Source organism: Acipenser ruthenus, chromosome 1 (assembly GCF_902713425.1).
Source record: "Acipenser ruthenus chromosome 1, fAciRut3.2 maternal haplotype, whole genome shotgun sequence".
NCBI classification, from domain to species: domain Eukaryota; kingdom Metazoa; phylum Chordata; class Actinopteri; order Acipenseriformes; family Acipenseridae; genus Acipenser; species Acipenser ruthenus.
The window spans coordinates 72277554-72298929 of NC_081189.1; the positions used below are offsets into that span (position 1 = coordinate 72277554).

At 38.5% G+C, this 21376-nt stretch overlaps 1 protein-coding gene across 1 annotated transcript in view; it reads left to right on the forward strand.

Moving 5' to 3' along the window:
- Positions 1-1919: 1919 nt before the first annotated feature.
- LOC117421153 (DENN domain-containing protein 4C-like) overlaps positions 1920-21376 on the forward strand; it is a 79948-nt gene continuing 60491 nt past the window's right edge. Inside the window, exon 1 of the mRNA XM_034035147.3 lies at positions 1920-2237. The gene's annotated coding sequence lies outside the window, so the exon portion shown is untranslated. The remainder of the gene's footprint in view (positions 2238-21376) is intronic.

The window sequence follows — 21376 nt, forward strand, 5'->3', positions numbered from 1 at the left end:
CTCCGTGAATGCAGGGGTGAAAGTGATGTCCAGGTTGATGCTGGCTTGCGCTACAGCTCTGGACCGTGTTACTGGTAGTCTATTAAAACAGACAACAGTTACAACAAACACTAACAAACACAAGACAAACACTCATGGTTTTCAGCAACAACAGGGTCTCCTTTTAGGTTGTATCCAACCATTTACAAAAGGAACAGATTGCCCCCCCCCCCCCCCCTCCCCATGACCCCTAGGTTAACGAGCGCATCCGCTTCTCCAATCCGCAGATGCCACGAAATCTCCCGTCCGGGTCATCGAGTTTGGGTATTGTCATGCCATTTAGTCCAGGGTACTCTGTTCCCTTTACACAGAGCCCTCACAGGTCGGGAGGGAGATCTAACACCAAGAATCATTCGATCTCTGTCACATGGCCACATATGAACAAGGACATTATTCAGTTTGTAAAATCATGTCAGACCTGCACAAAAAGAAAATCAGCAGCAAACGTAATCCCTATGCTGATAGTGACAGAACCTTTTCAGAGAGTCAGCACTGATATTCTGGGACTGTTTCCCAAATGTAGAGACACTGAAAGTCGTTATGTTCTTGTATTTGTGGACTATCTTAGTAAGTACACTGAACTAGTAGCAATTAAGAACATGAAAGCATCGACCGTTGCTGCTGTTTTTTTGCATTCAGTTATCTGCAGACGTGGCGCTCCAGCATTTCTGCATTCAGACAGGGGTACAAATTATCTTTCAGCCATAGTCACAGAAACATTACTTTCTGTATAATTTCAGTTAGTAGAAATAGAGCACTGTCGCTCTAAGTATAAACTTGTACTTTATAGAGAATAATAGCAAGAAAAAAAGAACAGTAATATCCCTTTTGCAATGCATTAATTTTCAAGAAAATGACATTTTACACACACACACACACACACACACACACACACACACACACACACACACATACACACACAATTTAGCACTGTTGGAACATTTCTGCAGGTTGTCTCAAAAGGAAAGGTCATTTGCAAATGCTGCTTGTTTTTGAATCCCTGAAAATTGCCTCTAGTCCTGATTTACAGCTGGCGGGGGGGGGGGGGGGGGGGGGATGGGACGACGGCCCCATTGGTTTTGCTTGAATTCACCTCGGTAGTCAAAATCTCTTGTGAAAATAGCTATGATGGTCTCAAATCAGTTTTCTGGAGATGTGTTTACATCACAATTGCAACTACTATTGTCACTGTATTTTAAATAATAATAAATTGTGTCATTTACTGTAGAATACTGCATTAACTTATTATTATATTTCTTAACAGACACCCTTATCCAGAGCAACTTACAATTATTACAAGATATCACATTATTGTTACATACAATTACATTATTTTTACATAAAATTACCCATTTATACAGTTTTTTACTGAAGCAATCTAGATAAAGTACCTTGCTCAAGGGTACAGCAGCAGTGTCCCCCACCTGGGATTGAACCCACGGCCCTCCGGAATACAGAGCCCTAACCACTACTCCACACTCCACACTACTATAACTAGAGCAAGATTTGCTGCCAAATCCTATAATCACTGCAAAGAACGGCATTATACTGAAGTATATGTCAAGTGTATTGTATTCTACAACCACTGATGGCATTAAAACGAAAAAACCTGGTGGTTTTGAGATGCAAGTGGACTTTCTTCTTGTAAAAATTACCGTGAAAACATTAGAAATATCTTGCACAATTGAATGGCTTCATTTATTAGCCTAAATATGTTATGCACAACGCACACCGAAAGAGAAGCAATTATAACTGTGGTCACGTTTAAACTTGTTGCAATAGTAATAATGAAATGGTCTATTCTCTGGTTACCCCCATTTATTATCTGTGTGTCTGTTGTATGGCGAAGGAGTGAGTGTGGCAAACAGACGACAGCCAGGCGGCGAACGTGTTAAGATCTAGTGCTTTAGGGGCTGGTAACACGCCACTCACTTCACTCTGGGCGGTTCCATTCCGCCTCCAGCAGCAAAGTAACACAGCTCACAAAAGTAACATAACACAAATATGGCGCCTGGTCCAACCATCAGCAACAGATAAGACTACAGCAAACAAGAGAAAAAGAAAGTTTCCAGGCATCTCTAAAGCTTGCAATTAAACGGTTCCAGTGGCGTGCTTCTGATCTGCAACCAGGGTGGAATCTAAGTGAAAACTGCACATTGCCTTCATGCCAGCATTGTTAGCGGTGTAAAAACCAGCTGGTGAGTCATTCGGTTGTTTTTATTAGCAGTAGTATTGAAAGATGTCCGAATAAACTTCAGACGGAAGACGCATTGTTGCATCTTTCTAATTTATGTGGAGGGGGTTGGGAGTCCTCTCCGGTCTGTGTCATGTTTATGTTGACAATAAAATTCAACTTTGTATCATGGTGTGACCATCGCAACAACTTATCTTTTATTTTGATACCGCTGCCGCGGTGCTTTCATTTCGCAGTTGGGAACTTCCTAAAACGTGATATTTATTATTTAAACGTTGTCAACATTTCCACACACGCAAAAAACTCAACTTTGTTGTCGGATGTTTCGGCGGTGTATTTATTAAATATGCATTTACTTTGTTGCTACGATCTTACTTTTTTCTTCTTAGGCCCGGATATCTGTTTAAGTGGGATAGGTTGCTTCTTGCAGGCGTACAGCAAATAGAGCAGGTGTTTGAGGTATGACACACAGGTATTGTGTGCGAAAACCAACATGGTCGTTGTGCATTTAGCTCCCCGTCCCCTTTAGGATGTACAGATAAACGTTGAAATAAGAAACAAATACAATAGAATACGTTGCTTTTTTAAAAGTTAGTTTGTAATAAAATGTTTAACCCTTTGTGCTCGTGATTGTGTTGTTTTTAATAAATCGGCTACCAGAATGTGTTTTGAATCAAAACCACATGCTTTGGCCTCCGGTAGTACATCTCAGACCGCTGCTGATAATTGTTATTAATAGTAATAACAAAACATGTAACTGTTAATAATAATAATAATAATAATAATAATAATAATAATAATAATGTAATTGCAAGAGCAAAATGGAAATAAAGTATTTGTCAGAATCACCTTAAAAGTAATAACACGATATTGCTTTTTACAATAATTATGAAGAGACATCTATCTGTATGTGGATATTCCTTGTGGAGAATGTGATGTGATGTGTGTGTGTGTGTGGCGATTGGAAGGATATTTACAGTGCAACTGAAAGTGGCTCTTTTTTGAGTAAACAAACACCATCAGTCAGGTTTTCCATAAGTTTTAATGTACCAGTTCTGTTTTTGGTTGCAGGACTCTTGTCCACCCACTTTCCATACTTCTAATTACAATTAAAAACTTTTCCAGAAGATTTGAGTTAATGCTTTGTACATTAATGCTTTGTACATTACCATATATAATAAAAAATTTAAAAAAATTAAAAAAAGATGCATAGTTTGTGCTGTGAGCTGCAGAAGCTGAACTGACAATCCATAATCTGTAGCCTCTCAACCATGAGCCAGAAAAGGTATTTGTAAAGAAAGCAATTATTTACGTCAAGGTTTAGTTTAGCAGTTAGAAAAGGGGAGTACCAATGGGAGAATTACTTTTCACTCCTTGTCATGGGTAAGAGGTTTTAATATTCTAAGGAGGTTTGACTGTAGGACAAAAGCTTGTTTTGAATGTCTATTAAAATGCTGAAGTTGTTTTCATATTCTTTTCCAGGAATGTTTATGTTTTAAGGCATATAAAATGATTGTTTTTTTAAAACAGGCCTAACATATCCCATGTCCAGTATTTTACATATTGTCAACTTACCAGAAAATGTGTTGCTTTTGCAATGGTTTGGAATATGGAAGCTAAACAAACAGCTTACTCGATCTATGGTAGTCAATGACTAAATAAATACAATTTAAATTAAAAACTAATCAGTCATCCTTATTCATCAGTATGTTTGGAAGTTAGTCTGTCAGAATTTTCAAAGCAAACTTTATTTTAATTTTGTATATTGGAGCCAGAGTCTATTTTTATCTCTTGTAGTCCTACAGCAAGTATCAGATGATTAATTAAAACTAGAAACGTTGTTTAGAAATTCATTAACTAATTTTTCCACCCTTCAGTTTTGATTAAATGGAAACCAGTATTTTACTGACACAGCTGAGCAGTCTGAGGTCATTGGTGCAGTGTCACCTGATATGCTGGGGTGGAAAATGTGCATTGTAGTGAAAATGAACTTTGCAGGTAGCAACAGTAGTAAAAGAGGTTGGTATTGCTGAACCCTTGGGGACTGTCATTAGGTGGCATCTATTTATTTTGCAGTAAGTCTTTAACCTAACTCTGGAGTAACCAGTTTCAATACTGGCTTGGTTTTTGTTCTGTGATATCTGTGGATTCAGCACTGCTTCTTGCATTTAGCTGAGCTGACTAATGGTCATGCTAAAGAAGGAATCACATCTTGTGACTGAGAGAATTGCCCTTTTATCTGTTTCTATTTGTATAATTCCTTTGTCGGCTAAGTGGGTCAGGGCCCTACAGGGATTTTAAAAATATTCTCATTAGGTATGCCAGGAAGTTACCTTTAAGTCCATGTGGAAAATATAAGAGCTTGATGATGCAATTTACAACCTCGTACTCCTGCAGCTTGTAACAAGAGTATCAAGATTTTGGGAAGGAAGATTTTGTCTCCAGAGCTGCAATACTTTTAAGGAATACAGAAGGTTAATTGATAATTTATTATAAAACATTCATCAAAGGATTGTGTGTTATAATCTCACCGCTTTGTGGAAAGGCAGTGGTGCTGCTAACGCTTTACTGTTTCTCCAAAGGTCAGGAAACTGGTCTGTTCTGATTTTTTTTAATTTGTTTTAATTATTATTAAGATCAGATTACATTAAACCGTGATTTTTGTCTTTTGTTAGAAAATAAAAACTGTACTGTATAACTATTTTAGGCTAAATACTAATTCAGCTACAAGGATTTATACTTCCTAAAAGCCACCTACAAATCTGTTGAGCCATTCATCTTTTGGGTTTGTCTAGCGCAATCAAACCTTGTGGGATTGTCAGACCTCTTATATCAATTGAACATGTATTTATGGAAAGTTTTAGTTATTTTCAAAAAGGGGTCTGTCTGTACTCTTCATGGGACCAAAGGATAATTAATTTAAAGCACACGTTGGTCAGTGGAAGCTTGGGTTTTAATCCAGTTGAGATTACTTGGCCACTAATTGGAAGGCAGTGGATGGATGTGGAGTTTTCCCAGCTACAAGGAGAGGTGTGAGGCATACTTGTGGGCCTGTGAGGGGGCTCTTTTTATTAGCGTCAAATTAATCGCGCCTGACAAACAGTTGCCTGTTTAAAAAGTCACCTGTCCCAGAATCCATTTGATTTGGCCTATAATTTGGTACCAACTTTTGAACTCTGACTTTGTTTTTATCATGCTTCATATAGGCAAATAGGAAAGTAATTCAGGATGTTTCGGACAAAGGTCCTTCTTCAGCTGTGTAGAAAGAAAAGTAAATGGTGCACTAAACTTGTTATTTAAGACTAATGTGACCATAGCATAAAAAATAATGAATACATATCCTACATAAAATGCAAGAATGACAGTTCCATTTCTGAATGATCGATTCCATACTGAGCATTCCATTCTCCATAGTCTCAATCGGTGGAGACCATTTTCCAAAGTATAACAGTAGTCTATTCCCTTCTTATGTAGTCACCAAGCAACTACAAAGGGAGCATAAGCCCCACCCCCAGCATACAACACATTTCTCTATTTGTTTAGACTGGTGTTGGACTCTAGCTGAAAAACTCTTTACCTTGGGAAAGTTGTTAGTTAGATTATCCGTTTCATGGTTGTTTTTTTTTTTTTTTTTTTTTTCTAAAAGGGTTGTGTGTCTTGGAATGACTAGGCAGTGGTTAGGAACAGGGGACGACATGACAACCGAATATTGGTTCTGGCCTCGGCTCACAATCAGAGCTGTCTTGGTATTTAATTTACTGTACACAACAACTGTAGCAGTAGGCATTTTACAAAATTACATTAATGATGTTTTAATAGTAGCTTTAATAGTAACTATAATCGATAGGATGTTGAGTTCACTCCCAGAAGACACTGCTGCATGTGACGCTAGGCAGACCATATCCTAGCAACCTGAGCAGCTACTGTGTAAAGATTAGCTCGGGGGGGAATTATTGAGTGAGAATATTTGGTGCCTCTACTGACTTTTATCACCTGCCACTACCTGAACGGGATGATAATTCCATGCTGCAGGCAAAAATGTGACCATACCACCAAGTTTCGGGAGAGATCGGAGGTACCTGAAGCAGTTCATAATGGAGAAAAAGTACTGATTTGTTATTTCAAGTGATCCTAAAAGGTAGGAAACAGCACAGCAAGGTCCAATACATGTTAAAAGCATTGTTATGACTTATTTGGGTGTGATGCTGGCTCTTTAAGGAATTGTCTTCATCAAAAGGTGCAAAATATTTGTAGAACATTGTTACCCATCATTCAGTGTCTCTACCTGTCAAGTTTTCAGCATTTTTGTCCTTGTTGTTGATGATGATAACAAAATAAAGCATACTATTATCAATTCTCGCTCATAACAACTTAACAAAGGTCAGTAACTCTGCCAGATGAATTGGCAGAAAAATGGTCATTCAGATTGAAGCTATTGAGCTGCTGTACTTATGTCCTGATACTTCATTCTAGTATTTTCTTTTAATAGAAGTGGCAATATAGACTTATATCCACTTTTATTGATGTAGCCCCAATTGAAGGAATGCAGCCTCTGATTGCAGAGGCTTCAGTTTGAACAGCAAAGTTTTTATAGCAATGTGACACATCCAGCATTTATTTCTACTCCCTGTGGCTCGCTTATACTACAAGACTGCGTCAGATCTGTGTTAACTAGATGTCACAGCCAGGAATTAATGAGCTTTCTCTGCGGGAAACTTCAGTGCCCTTGTACGCCCTGCTGAGAATTTGCCACCTTTGCGAGTTTATCTGATACCCATTGCATAACGTGCAAGTTGCATCTTTTAATTATACTACAGACCTGTTTTCCCTTTAGGTAACAGTTTCAAACGCTTGTTCTCGTGGAGGTAGGTTACTCAGTGGGTTAGTTCACAAGCTTTTCCACTTTTTTAGTTTATGATGCTCCTTTACATTTTAAGCAGGTGGTATCTTCATTTCAGACTTTACGCATGTTCACAGGACATTGTGCAGGGTAATACATATGCATAGATATACAACAGCACGGTATAAGCTTGTGATTACTAGTTGCAATTAAAATAATCGAATTGAAGCAACTGGGTTTTGTTTTATAATGATTTATAGCGCAACTTATTCTTTCAGGCTGAAAATTGTGGATGCCCATGACACTCAAATTAGGCAAGCCTTAACAATAAATAAATCCTGCACCTTTCACGTGGAAGCATTTTAAGATGCAAGCAGAAATACAAGCAGACACACGTCTAACCAAAGGCTGTAACAAACAGTTATTTAGCAAGATATCTTTATATAATGATGGTACGTGCAATATTTTCATATCTCAAACCATTTTGTTTTGCTGTGCATTGTGAATGTTAAGCAGCAAGAATACAATCTCTATTGTGTAGCTTTACCTTGGGTTGAGTACAGTGTTTAAGAGCTGCAAGTAAGCATTATAAAAATGTGCTTGCAGGAAATCCTGTACATGAGGCATCTCCTTGCATAAACAAAATGTATAAATATGTTCAGCCCATACTCTGTTGTTAGATGTCACTATTGATATACAGTAGGGCTTCTTATATGTGGTTTGTGTATTTGCGAACAGGTTCGTTTTCTGTGTTGAGGATTTTTTGTAAACAACAAAGCTAATAAAATTGTAATATACACAGAAATACCAATCTCAATCCTGTGCCTTTGCACACATTTCTTATTTTATGCTCTGTTCTTTCTTACAGGGGAGTAGATTTGCATGCTTATCAGAATTCATTTATACTACTTAAAGCTGTACAATCATGTGTGTTTCCACTTGAAATCAGCCTCAAATTGTCAGACTTGTTTTCAAATTGATTAAAACAGGGACAGGCGGCCTGTTTATTACCTGACTGCGGCCTTGTGTATTTCTTCCATTTCACTTAGGAATATATCCTAAATATTTTTTTTAAACTTTTGTTGACTTGCTTTTTTACGTTCTTCGCATAAAAAGCAGCACACCGTTTTAATTTGGGCTGCGGGGGTAATTGCTTCATCTCCAACTAACTTTACATGTCTTCCTCTCCTATCTGAAAAATGGACTAACAAAATGGCATGATAACCCGCTGCATTGACCTGCGCCTTCCACTGCGGCTTGCTCCAACTGAACACCTTGTCGGTTTCAATCACGTTAGTAATCAGCAAATCACCGTTGGACAAAATATGGGTAAGTTTGTTTTTAGAAAAAGAAAAGAAAAAATGAAGCAACACAGCAGCTGTCTGTTAAAAAAAAAATGGTAGCATCCAAGATGAGCACTGAGTTGTTAAAGGGGAACCCAAACACCCATACCTATGTTCACACTAAACTATCCTTTGATATCATAGAAATACGGTATGATGTGCCTTTTTTCAATTTCCAATTTAAAAAATAGGTATTTTTAACGATTAAATCTGGATTTTCTTGAACCACCTTTTACTTCCACGATCCCTTGCCGTGACGTCACAACGTGAACTAACCCAACGTTCTACTACTATTCACATTGAAGACAACGATACAGTCCATGATTTACTTTTAACTTGTAGTTCGGTTTTTGCCACAATGCCACGTCGATGTTTTTAGGGGGATGCAGCAATACAAACCAAGATGGTTTTAACCTGCATAAGTGGTCAAAGAATCCAAAAGTTGCCTGGGCTTGGACAAAATTTGTTCAAGTTATGCGAGTCTGGATGAAGCTGAGAAAATGGTCACATTTGTGTTCGGCACACTTTGAGAACCGCTGCTTCAATACGTCAGAGATGGCTAGATCCTTTCGTTTCACTTCCAGATTGAGAGAGGATGCTGTACCAACAGCAAGAGCCAAGAAACAAACAAAAACAAATGACCTCAGAAATGTGTAAGCTACGCAATGCGAGAAAGCAAACAGAGCTGTATGAGTTTGTCAAGCAGACCACCTACTGACTGCTCTCCGTTGGATATTTTAGCTCATACGGAAGCAAATGTGTGTGTCAGACGCCAAAGAAGAAGTTAATAAACAACCGAGATTCTCATCTGTGTTGACATCATTCCCCAAAACGAAAAGATGAGAGTAGGTACATTCTCTTACAAATTCTATTCAGAATCAACCAACTAAACAAGATGCAATTGTACCCTATGCTATACAGTAATATAGTAGTCTCACACTGTGTATTTAGATTTTTATATATATTAACAGGATCTAATAAAGTTATGGCAAGTTTTTTTTCCTCCTGTCATATCTGACCTAAAGTTGATCACCAACTTCCTGTGTCATAAATGCCAAGATTTCTGACAGTGTGACAGTCACATACTACAGCTAGCTACCTATTTCCCAGCTGTTAGAAATGTGACAAGGACAAAATGTGGTCTACAATGTACATTGGGTGCGATTTGTCAAATTTCACTCAATTATTCGCATGTTTTGCTAATTATGGAAACGTCTAGGTTTATAAACAATATATTACACTCTCCGAATTTGGTCAATGAGCGATTAAAATAACGACATTGCGAATTGAACAATGCATTTTTTTTCAAAGACGGAAATGAAAGTTATTTCGGTGTTTGAGCAAATTATTTCTCACAATTTGAAGAAAATATTTTAGATATTTTAAATAAAATAGTGGAAAATATGATTTACGTACTCATCCGGGCGTTTCTTGGAATCTTCTGCATTGTACTGGTGATAGGCTGTATTTCATTGTACCCATTTCTTGGCAGCTACCGCAGGAGCACCTGTGATAAGGAACATAAAATACTGTACATACCAGTGGAATTAGGCCTTTATTCTCGTTTGTATTCGAGAATCTGTGCATGGACATTGTTGTGCTTTTGGCTTCATCTAGCAGATTTTGAAAAAACGTTTCTGAGTAGGTGAGTGTAGAAAAGTGGTTTGCAGTACGCCGGTGTAGTGGTGATGCGGTGCTCAGGAGAGATAGACACTAATAAAGTTCACGGTCAAAACACAGCTCTTTAATCAGTGGCTCTACACGACAATGTGTATGGCGCAGATAAAAACACAGGGCACAGTCCCGAAATAATAATGCTGTTCACACACACTTTATACACACATGCTCACAAGTCCAGTAGTGGTTGCTCCTTGTCCAAGTCGTGATTCAATACAGTTAGGGGCAGCAGTGTGGAGTAGTGGTTAGGGCTCTGGACTCTTGACCGGAGGGTCGTGGGTTCAATCCCAGGTGGGGGACACTGCTGCTTACCCTTGAGCAAGGTACTTTACCTAGATTGCTCCAGTAAAAACCTAACTGTATAAATGGGTAATTGTATGTAAAAATAATGTGATATCTTGTAATAATTGTAAGTTGCCCTGGATAAGGGCGTCTGCTAATAAATAAATAAATAAATAAATAATAATAATAATAATAATAATAATAATAATAATAATGGTGACAGCAATGGTGTAGAGTGGTCCGGGGTGGGTGTTTGGCTTTTAGCGACAGCTCCCAGATTAGTTAGCCGTCTACAAATGACAAACATAAATTATTAGACAATACAAAACAACACAAAACACTCCAGGTTCTATTCTCTCTGTACTCCTTTACAGGTCCTTTCGTAACCATAATAAAGGAACAGGTTGGTCCATCACATTCTCTGATATACCTTCAGTCACGCCCCCTTTGGTAGCGAGTGCAATCATCTCTCCTCCAATCCACAGTAAGGCGCTGACTTCTAGTATTGTGGCTTCGCCCCCTTTTTGGATGGCCGACTTCCAACTGACCCTGGAATTAACTGTCAAACCATCCAGTCCAGGGCACACTGTTCCTGTTCTACCGTACCCTCACAAGTCGGGAGGGAGATTGTTGACTCAGCTTCATTCGCTCTCTGTTATTATTATTATTATTATTATTATTATTATTATTATTATTATTTATTTCTTAGCAGTCGCCCTTATCCAGGGCGACTTACAATTGATACAAGATATCACATTATTTTTACATACAATTACCCATTTATACAGTTGGGTTTTTACTGGAGCAATTTAGGTAAAGTACCTTGCTCAAGGGTACAGCAACAGTGTCCCCTTCCAGGGATTGAACCCACAACCCTCCAGTCAAGAGTCCAGAGCCCTAACCACTACGCCACACTGCTGCCCTGTATTATTAGCAAACTTACTTTTTTTTTTTTTTTTTTTTACAAAGTTATGGTACCCAGCAAAACCCTTACCAGTCAGTGTTGTTTAAACGATCACCGAGATGGTCTTGATTGCAGCTGTTTTCCGTTTCATCCGTTTCGTTCTCGTACGGCTCGAAGCGATAGGACTCTATCAGGTTATCTGAAGATAGTTGTTCCATAAGGCTTTCATTATTGTACATTGTTTCTAAATACAGACACACCAAATCTGAATAAGAGCTGCTGTCGTAGTCTGTCTGTATTGCAGCTGCCATGTCCAGCACTGAAGGTGTTCACTCTGACATCACTAGTCACAGGTTACAGGATTTTTTGCTTGGGGGCAAAAATACCAGTTTTAAAAGTTTTTTTGGGATGGGAATGGATTTTTTTTATTTTGTCTTTAAATACGGACCACGTAGAGTAAATATCAGTATTTTTTATTAGATTTTTTTCTGTTTGGGTTCCCCTTAAAGACTTGGAGAATCATTTAGTGTAACTGAAAAGCAGGGTAAGCCATTGTGACAGGTTAGCGTCACGGCCCAGGCTGTTACCGGCAGGAAAGAGACCCAGAGACAGAAAGCTGCAGTTCAAGCACTAGAGCAAACACAAAAACAGGAACAATATAAACAGACATGAGGGCCAAAATAAAAGGTTCATCAAAACAATATGTACTGTAGACTGGGCATTACCCTTCACTATATGTACACAAACACACATCAAAACACTCACCTACTCCCTCCACCAGACAAATGATTTCTCCTTCCTTTTATAAATGTGGCCACTCCCTAATTGGCACTCAGTTACCTAATTGGGGAATCGCCGCATCTGTGATTGCTGACAGGGACAGATTTAACCCCATCCCTGCCAACATTACATTCCCACACACACTCTATATACATTAAGGGCTTTCACACTGCCACAGCCATGTTGTTTGCTTTGCTTGTGTTCTGTCAGTTTGCAAGACATATAATATAAAACAACATTTTAAACTCGGCATTCAGAATTCCACAAGAAGTACCCTGCAGATAGTGTAGACAGAACCTTAAAATTAAGGAATCTGAAACGGGATTTAGAAACACAAGTTATCCCTGACCGCTGCCTTCACTGAGTTTCAGTTGGTGACGTTAGCATCCTTTTGTATTTGCTGACTTCAAGCGAGAAGATGCAGAACATTCAGTGATGGTGAACTGATGAATGACGGCATCCAGCAAAGTGCTGTTTCAAAATCTGAGACAAAGATGAAATGTCTATGTTGGGGGGGCTCCCAAGTGGCGCATCCAGTAAAGGCACTCCGCGTGGAGTGCAGGATGCACCCTATAGCCTGGAGATTGCGGGTTTGAATCCAGGCTATGTCATTGCCGACCGTGACCGGGAGTTCACAAGGGGCGGTGCACAATTGGCCGAGCGCCGCCCGGGTAGGGAGGGCATAGGTCGGCAGGGGAATCCACGGTTCACCGCGCATCAGCGAGCCCTGTGGTTGATAGGGTGCCTACGGGTCTGCAGTGGAGCCATTTAGATCTGTGTTGTCCTCCGGCACTGTGGTGTCTGGTGGCTTTTCTGTGGATCCGCAGTGCGAAAAAAGGCAGCTTGGCAGGGACACGTTTCAGAGGACACGTCTGTCAGCCGCCGTTTCCCCGAGTTGCCAGGGGGTTGCAGCGGTGAACCGGGATTTATAATAACACAATTGGCAGTTCTAAATTGTGGAGAAAAATTGTGTAAAAATCATTGGCAACGACTACATTTAAAAAAAAAAAAAAAAAAAAGAAGTCTATGTTGCAACTAAGCAGGGATACAATTGGCCGACGTGTTACTCTTTTATGGCAATCTGTCAGATCAGTACAGGGGAAATTGGAAGAGGCTTGTGCAACTAGCCTGGCACTTGACAAGTCCACAGATACAAGGGATGATGCACAGTTGTGTGTGGGTTAGGTGCGCCAACAAGGATTTTGAAATTGGGGAGGAGCTTCTTGAAGTGTATGGATTGCACAGACTCGTGGCGAAGACGTTTTCATTGGACTGCAAGAAATCTGTTCTAACTTTGGAGTTGAATTAAAGAAAGTAGTCACTGTAACCACTGATGGCGCTCGCTCCATGACTGGTAAACATAAAGGTCTGGTCAGTTTAATTCAAAGAGAGAAACCAGACCTACCATATTCCTTCGAATTTAAGATGCTCTCAAATTTAAGACACAGCCCAAATTTCCCACCCTCCTGAGGAAAAAAATAAAACCATCAAATTGCGCATATGGAGGCAGTTTGTGGCCATCTGATATCACACAAGAGCATTACAGTCATGTGTTGCTTCTCATTACTTGCACCTGTTTTTCTCCCAATTTTTGAACGGTGGTATTGCTTGAAACATCGTACATTTTTGGGGGTCTGATCAGCATTTCCGATCTGTCCAAGCTGGTACTGCTTGTTAGAACTGAGCCTAATAACGAAACACTGAAATCGAAAAGCTTCTCTTCAAATTCCTCAGGAAGCTAATGACGCTTCTTTGAAAATGGCTGCCTGTATGTCATGGATGATTCGAGATCGGGCATTAATGTTTTTGTTCGTCTTTTCTCAGCAGCATGTCAAATTGTTGCTTGTGTATTCGGGTAGTTACGTCTTTTGTTGGCGATTTTTCAATACACACATTGCTATACTATACTCAAATTTAAGACGCAGGCTATTTTTGAGAAGAAAACTATTATTTAAAAAGTGTGTCTTAAATTCGAAGGAAAAAGATAATTGGTATACGCTGTTTGATCCATCAGCAAGCTCTCTGCTCAAAACTGGGAAGCGGCTGTTCACAGGAGGTTATGAACACAGTTGTTGAAACAGTGATCAAAATTCAGACATTCGCTGCAACATAGATTGTTTGTTAAACTAGTTTCAAGTGCACAGGGTAGTCACTTCTTTGCCACACAGAGGTGCATTGGCTTAGTAGGGGTCGGGTTCTGAATATAGAACTCCAGGAAAAAGACAGACTTCTCAACATTGTTATACAGAAAATTTGGGGTTTCATGAGCAAACTCAACCTGGTCATCGCACAAATGACAAGCAAAGATTTTACCCACTTTCAGAACTTTCAGGAGGAAAGCCTGGATACTTGTGGCTATGTTGTGTTGCTTACTCAGGTTAAAGACAACTTCAAATCCAGATTCATTAAGTTAGAACGGCTGAAAAAAACAACTCGGTTTGGTAAGAATCCTTTTGACTTCCCAGTTGCAAATGCATATTATGTAGTAATGTGGGGTTTTATTATAAAGCTGAATCTCTACTTTCTATTTATCTTTTAATAGAACAATTAGAAATTATAGAAATCACTTTTTGTGGTTTCTTTTTTTTTTTTCTTTTTTTTTTTTAACTGCTCAAATATTTTTGTCGACGACTGTGTCAGTCTGGTCTTCTATAAGTTTGCACACCCTCCTATCTTTTCAGTACAAAATGCTTTAATTCACAGTGATATTATTCCTATAGTTTTCAGTTATGTGAAGAACGATGGTGTAAAAGTATTTGTACTTAAAATTATAAAGCGAAAATATTTGAAAACAAATTGTTCTAAACTATTCTTTCATTTTCGGTTAAAAAGGCTGCTAAGTGAGGATTTTTTTTTCTTAGTTTCTTTTACTTGGGCTTATTAATTCTTCATATCTACATCTTTGTGTACCATGTTAAGAATGGACAGGTGTCACACGAATGATGTTGATTTTGGGTTGTGACTGGTAAAACATTTAGTGACCAGTCACTGTGATGAGCAGTAGTTTTTTTTCCTATTGGAAACTCTGTTAGCTATGCACCTTTTTTTCTGTCTCATTTTCAGATTGTTTAAAAGTATGTACTGTCCCTAATGAGTTCACCTCCTATATGCATTATATTAAACTAGATGAAACAAGATGGTTTGACCTCTGTTTCAAATCTCCTGCAGATGTAAGACATAAAAACAGTTTTTTAGGAACAAAAAAAAAATCTTGCTGCTGACTTTTCAATGGAGCCTTCTGGCATTGCAACTTCATTGTGTGTGTAACCTGAGAGCCCAGCTGCATGACATGTCCGGGACCTGCAGCACAGCAGTCAGGACATGTAGCAAGCTATAACAGGTGAAGGCAAGCACCTTCTCAGATATTTTATAAACATTTTGGATATATTTGTAATTAATTCTACAAAGCCCCAATGGCATTTCCCCTAGAAATACAGTGGTATCACACTCTGAATGACCTATAAAGTGAATGTTGATTTACAGTACCCTCTGAGGGTGGTCACAATGTTGGTTTCTTCATGCAGAGGCATCACACTGCCTAGGGGGAGTTTTATTTTTCACAGCCTGTCAAATATACTCCTAAGGAGTGGTTTAGAGGTTGGCTGAGAGATTCCTGTTTTGTGGGCTACAGGGATGGAAATTAGACTCATGTGGACTGTGTTTTTAAGGTGACTGTGACTTAGATGACAGTGGAACCCTGGCAATCGTTTGTAGGCCTTCTCTCTGCTAAAACTCAACTCCAGTGCTCCAAGCTGTGCTGACAAGATTTCCAGATTTTACGTCTGAGCTCAATTTTATGCTCTTTGTTCTTTATTTGAATATGTGAGAACAAGGCAGGCTGTATTGTTTTACAATGTATGATGTCCCACTAAAGTGACTGTGACATAATAACCTGTTTACTGTCTGTATTTGAGTATTTGAGTATTTGAGTATGAAAAGCAAGGTATTTTCCATTTTTAGCTTCACACCAGTCAGTCAGTGCAACAAATCTGTGCTCAGGAGCACAGGTAGCTCTATTGTATTGGTTATTCATACTCCTAATGAGCTATGCGGATAGTCTTTCAATTAAACTTACTTTCAGTACATTTATATGAAGCAAGGTGAGTAAATGGCGTGTTTACATTACATATGTTTGTTTTTAATATATAATAATATAGTTGGCCTGCCAATACTAATATACCATTTCTTAAATGCGTATTGTGGAAATTGTGCTTCTGTTTTTTTTCCCACACAGTAATTCATACATAAGATACAGATTCTGGACCTAATGCAGTCTGGACCTTGTGAGAATTTAAATCTTGAAAGAAATACTGAATAGTTCAAGTGCGCTTAAATGCCATTCAGCTTCCCCCCCCCCCCCCCAGCTGTATTATTGTGGATTTCCAGTTTGTTTGTTTTTCTCTTTGAAAGACGGAGGATGAGATTCACTATTGAAAATACCTGACTGTGTCCCCTTCTGTCTAAAGCCCATGCTACCCTAAATGGACTGTTTGAAGCTGTGGCAGTATAATAAAAGGGCTTCCTAATGAAAAACAAGCTCCCACTCAGAACCTCATTTATTACTTGTTCCTTCCTTTCGGATTAGGAGCTTATTGTGTGTCTTAAGCCTGGGAAGAGGAATTATCAATGGGAAAACTAGTACGAAGTCTGCATTGTTTTTGTATAATATGTTGATTTTGTTAACTTTATATTATGTTGCTTTTGTTAACTTGTTAGTGGGCTTGCATGTTTGTCATGACAATTTTAAGACTTGAAGGGAAAGCCCAATGTGAAATTGTCTACACCCACACGTTTTTTTAAAAACTAAACAGGAAAAACAAGCACTTGGGGAGTTCTCTTATTTTTTATGATGATATGACAAATTGGAGTGAACTGTTAAGCCTGATTTTGAAGTATTTGCATGAAATACCAAAACCTCATTAACCTTTTTGGCCTGTTGGGAACGACACATTTGACAGTATGAACTAGCTAATCTACTGCATATAAGTGATGGATTTCAACATAGATGTATACCAGCACAGATTAGGCTGATGCACAAGAAATTTGATAAACCATACACTTTAAGACACTCTGGGAGCAGGTGTTACCAGAAGTAACATGATAAGTGGCAGGTGGGAAACATTCCAGTGATCTGCCTGTACAGTGCACATCATACATTTTACCGTAATAGGCAGAATCTGTCGTTTTGGTTTTTATTCAGTGGACTGGAACCAGAAAATATCCTATACAGTACATGCAAGCCATATTCTTAATATTTCACTACATTTCTTTAATGTGGTGTTGCCTTCCATATGCCTGTATTGCAACAAGTTTAATTTAAGAAATAATAATGTAATGAATTTAGCTACATAGGTCTCAAATGTGCAATTTTTAAAGAAACAGATGTTGCAAACGTTTCATTTTGAAATGACATCTGGTACTACACTAGGCAGTTTCAGTAAAGTTGTTACTGCTTTGCTTCCTGGGTCGTTTCACATCGGTAGTGTCTTCTGGGTCAAAGCATGTTACTGGATGAAAGCATGTCAGTCAATAGGGGAAGCAGCTGATTGTTTAATGACAATAAAGCAGCTGTGGAAGAGATTACTTTAACCTCGTGTGTTGGACCAAATATTGTGTTTTAAAATTAAAATAGATGTGTTCTAAAATGTGTGTTTTTTTTTTTTTTTTTTTTTCTTCCCAAAACTGCAGTATAAGGGACTTGTATAGCGAATGGAAGTTCACAACAGTTTAGGTGAAATTAGAACTTGGTCACTGAACTGGCTCTTTGTGTGACCTTGGGCAAGTCACTTGACCCCCTTGTGCAATGGTCCCTCCCAACTCTAAAAATGCATAGAGGTCGGACAGTGTTTGTAAACAGGATGTTACAACTCAAGTAAGGCTCCCATTGCATAGCGGTTTGATCCATTCCTGGTTTTACTACGTAAGACACTCCTGAACTTGTTAGATAGAAAATGTGACTAATCAAACTCACATTAAAATCTGGAATGGGTAAAACTGCAATAGTAGTCTTATTTCCATCTTTGTTATTCCATACTATTGTGAACATTGCTGCATTCTTCTGGTAAAGCAATGAATTTGAATTCAAAGTGCAGTGTTGCCAGTGCTCAAACTAAACTGGTGACCGGCCCACACAAACACATGCACTGAAACTGATTGCTGACATATTCTGTATTGGTTTTCACTAAGGAATAAGCATGACATTGATTCTTTAGCAGCATCCCGCCTTGTCTTGTGTTTCCAGTTTGCATTAACTCTTCATCTCCGTGTTGCAGACAGTAGCAGTGTTTTTCTGATCAAAGTCCTCTGAATATAGATTGTTTCTCATGGTTCTGTGTACAGTAGTTATTTTAGTGTTGTCTATTGTTTAGACCTAAAAAGGATTGGTGCCGCCTAAAGTTATGAGGACCTCTGTGAATTAATTGGAAGAGCAGTTCGTCATGCTGACAAAGTACTGCAGCATGTGAGGTGTAGGGCGAGTTCAGGCAAGGGGCGTCGGCTTATTTCAAGGAACATGATTTCCTGCAGTTTGTATTTTTGTTAAGTTGGGATAAACTTCAGATCATCCATTTGTTTGTTTTCCAAAATGATATACAGTGCAGTTGACAGGAAACGAAACACTTGGTTGAAACAATAAATACAGCCAAATACTGCATAGTGCAGACTCTGTTTCCAACAAGAAATATATGGTGAGATTTTTTGTGTGTTAATCAGTCCTCCTTGCATGTAGTATTAGCAGCTGCAGTAGTGTTGGTAGAAATATTCAACAAACTAGAATTTATATACAAAATACAAGGTATATCAAATGTACTCAAGTAGCCCTTGTGAGGGGAGCTATGTGATTTGTCAATCTGTTGCCACGGCCAGTTATTTCAACTACTATACATCATTCGAGATGCCATGATGGGGTCTTGTGGTTTCCAGATGATAAAGACGTAATGCTGTGAGAGATTAGCTTCATAATCTGTACGCAACTGTATTTTGGAATTTCAAGTTTGATCGGACAGGAAAAATGAACTCTGTGCCAGTAATTTCACAAAGGTCCTATCAATGATTCAGCTCTTGTTAAAATATTATTTTTGATATGCCATTCCCCTTACATTCTGCCCCAGGGATGCATTATTTTTGTCAGCAAAATTGTATTTATTTTTTCATTCATTCATTTATTTATTTATTTATTTATTTATTTATTTATTTCCTAGAAAAAGCCCAATAGACCTACTGTAAATGTTAAGGGGCAAGCAAAAAGGGTATTAGTTTCACAGTTAATGTTTCAGAAACCCATTTTGTGAGGTATAATAAAGAACCAATATCCCATCGAATAAATAGATATACTTTTAGGTTCCCGTCTACCTATTAAAATATTGATTTAGATAACATTTTGGGGTACCACTGTTTCTCTGTGATGGCTTTCTCGTATAAGGTAACACATTTCTCACCCCTTGTATCACAATCTAACAGGGCTGTCTCAATACCACAATTCTGTATTTATGATTTATCAGAATGGAATGTTCCAATACTTCTTTCAGCTTGTTGAGCAAGAACTGAGTTCCCACTATGCAGTTACAAAGAATAACCTTGGCCTTCAGTGTAATTGGGAGAAAAGTCATGAAAAACAAGTTTGTGTTCAAATGGAAAATTGTGATTTGAAGTTGCTGTAAAGCCTGTGGGCAGCAACACTTCCGTTACTTCAGAAGGACACGCACCAACAATGCTGGAAGGTTTTGGTAATTGTGCAGTGAAGATGAAAGGCACAAATCCACAGTTATTTGCTGAGCTTGGCCTCAGCAGCTCCTCGGATTTAGTCCTCAATCTAAATTTAAATAAGTCCCCTAAGAAAATACAGGCAGCAGCTGAAAAAGCTTGCTGGGTGAGATGGGGAAAGGATTTCAGTTCCTGCCTTGACATCTTAAGCACTTTGAAGTTTCTTGTTGGCACGAGTGTTTATTTTAACTTTTTTCAACATACAATGCTCTGAACTGAAGTTTTACTGTCAGGAAGATGAAACAACGGTGTGAAAAGCGGCGTTGAAAGGGATGGATGCTTTGTCACTTATGTGCAGTTAATACATCTACTTGATTTACAGTCTCAAGTGGTTTGGTTGTCTTTTGGAGATTGATGCATTCTGTTTTTTGCTTTTGAAAGTTCCTCTAGGCTGTGGATCAGTTTTTATACTAAGACCTTCAAACAAAGAGCTAATAGTTTTAAACTTGCAGTAATATGTTAATTTTAGTTTAAGAAACCACTAGTCATATTCATCTTATAAGTCAATTAAACCTACGTTGGATTGGCTGACGAGCATCCTGAGTACACACTGTAAATGGATGGAAATCATTACAGCATGAACCCAGCAGACATAAAAAACAACATTAAAACCAGTGCAGTAATTAAAAGCCTTGAACAATAGATGGTAATAAAGCATTATATTGCCGGGGCTGTTGCCAAGGGATAACCACACCTTCCGTGGTAGTAGTTTTTATTCCCTCTCAACCACATTCATAATGTTTTTAGTTTTTTTTCCTTAAGAAATGTTTAGATCTGTGGGCACGCACTGACGAGATCAGCATTTTTACTTGTTATTAACTACCATTACCCGGAATTCTTTTTACTGTCATGCTGTTTCTATAACTGAAGATTTTAAACCATCAAGCTAGCTGAATGTGTAAGATGTCCTGTCATCATAATTTTCAGATGATATGATGAGTATAGTCTGGACATGTAATGAGGAGAACCTGCAAAACTTCCATCTTATCTCATTTAGTCAGTGAGGCATGGGTATTGTACATAAGACATATGTTCTAGTTACTCGGGTGGTTTTACAGCACTTGAAGGGGCGTTTTGTTTAATGTTTACACTTTAAAATTTTAGCTGCTGTGGCAAAGTGGGGTGTGCTCTGCCACTTACAGGAGCTTTTTCACTTGTCTTCTGGTGTAAAGATAATCACTGGACCACAGAATGAAATAAAACAGGGCGATGCCTGTAGATTTATTCAGTTGCAAACACAAAGTAAACAAACAAAACAAAAGCCTATCTCCATTTGGAAACTGAGACTAAACACTTTCTTAAAGTAAACTAAGACGGGACAGCTGTTTCCCTGTATCCCAAAACACCAGCTACTTTACAACACAGTTGTTTAACATTTAAACTACAAACACTCAAGGTTTCTTTGTACACACAGTACCCTGGTACTCTCTCTCTAATGGACCTTCAGAATCCCTTTTCGTATTATGTGGCTGTTCCCAATTACCACCAGTTGTCTAATCAGGGAACAGCCACATTCTCACATGTATTTGGCAGGGATAGGAATTAACCCCATCCCT